Raw genomic sequence first — 1,697 nt, forward strand, 5'->3', positions numbered from 1 at the left:
TTGCAAAACGAGCTAGATCTTGGTCGAGGGTGGAAACGATAATGGTTAAAATAGGAAATAATGGTAACTATATTAACAGATGATAATATATGTAGCAATAATAGTAACAATAGCAACGTTAATAGGATACAGTAGTGTAGCAAAGGGCCAAGTTGATGCCATGTTTTGTGTGCATTAATAATGTTCATAAGATCGTTTGCATAAACAATCCTAGGCCAACTAAAAACCAAATAACGAAAAAGAAGACAAAAATTGAAGAAAACTTGCTTGCAGATTCCAATTTCAAATGCCAGCCCATTTCCTGCTTTTGATTACGAATTTCATACACGTTTGTGAGAGAAATGGATTAAGAAAGCTTCCAATCATTTGAACTGCACATAAGAAACAAACAGAGTAGTGCTTATCAATTGTTAACTTTATCAGTTAACAATCTGTACAATCTTCACTAAACAACCACACTTCAAACGTAATTAAAAAACGGGCCTAATTTGTAACTTTTTGCAACGCACAAAAGAAACAAATACAACAGCCCCTTCATGTTATTTCTAACACAACAAAAATATAAGAGGAGTTGACTGGTATAGTGATAAGATAAGGGGTTGTTCTATTTTTTTCAACAATTGAATCTTCATTGTTACCACAAAAATATAAAAACAATTGATCGATTTGAAGAGGCTTAGATCACCGACAATAGAGGTTGCCTTTACTTGAATCACCATGACCTCGAATAGCAACAATTGACATTGAAAATGCACAGCATACAATTGCATTAAGCATCACAAAATTGAACAGTGCATTTGTTAAGAGCTATCGAGTTATAATCACAGTCCACCGCCACCATAGACAGTCGGAAAGTTGTGATATGCAATAGTCAAATACATATGATCGAACATACCTGGAACGGTTTGGTAGGCTACAATAGTCCATAGTCCGATGGCAATCCTTTTTTGGAGTGAAAATTTTCACCTAACAATAATAACGCTATAACTCAACAACCAAATCAATTAAATCTTAATTTAAAGATAAACACAACAATTACCAAAATCAAATATACTTCGATTGAAATATGGTATGTACCTTCTCGATTGTTCCAAAGAACAACCTCTTCATGCAGATTCGAGCCTTTGCTCCTGGCCTTTGCAAAAGAAAAGGTAATTGTTATCAAGGTTATAAAAAAAAATCATAATATATATAGGGTTTACTTCCGACACATGAAATTGGAAATTGAAGGTACCGTAAACCATAGTAAAGAGTTGCGCCATCGCCATAGAAGATCCCGCAACATAACGATTTATCCGAAGCCTCCAAGTTACAGGCTCTCTCCGCAGCCGCCATAAACTGCCGGAACCCCCCCCCCCCCACAACATAACGACCTGTGATAAGCGACCGAGTACCAGAAAAACTTCTCGCTGTAAAAAAACTTCTGAAATGATCCAATACCTATATATATATATATATATATATATATATATATATATATATATATATATATATATATATATATAAATATATAGTTTAGGGTTTAGGGATGATATCTAGAGAGAACTATAGAACTAATAAATAATTATTTTTAACTTTTAACAAAAAAAATATTTTTTGATTTCTTTTTGTTTTCTCCTTCTAACAAATTGATATTATTCCTAGAAAAAGACTATCGATGTAGTGCATACATCCAATGATGTGTATTTTATATATAC

General features: G+C 33.1%; 1 long non-coding RNA gene across 4 annotated transcripts; it reads right to left on the reverse strand.

The window, feature by feature from the left end:
• Positions 1-264: 264 nt before the first annotated feature.
• Positions 265-1,305, reverse strand: LOC143623812 (uncharacterized). Of its 4 annotated transcripts, none has more exons than XR_013151967.1 (4): positions 1,235-1,305; positions 1,078-1,130; positions 896-966; positions 265-371 (listed from the first exon to the last, which is right to left on the reverse strand). It is a non-coding gene; the product is annotated as an uncharacterized LOC143623812 (long non-coding RNA). The 4 variants fall into 4 exon arrangements; XR_013151968.1 differs by having other exon boundaries at positions 896-981; positions 1,078-1,135; XR_013151969.1 differs by having other exon boundaries at positions 896-981; positions 1,203-1,300.
• Positions 1,306-1,697: the final 392 nt, after the last annotated feature.

Source organism: Bidens hawaiensis, unplaced genomic scaffold (genome assembly GCF_021521415.1).
Source record: "Bidens hawaiensis isolate Kalapana, Puna unplaced genomic scaffold, B.hawaiensis_p1.1 tig00000369_1, whole genome shotgun sequence".
In the NCBI taxonomy this organism is placed as follows: Eukaryota; Viridiplantae; Streptophyta; class Magnoliopsida; order Asterales; family Asteraceae; genus Bidens; species Bidens hawaiensis.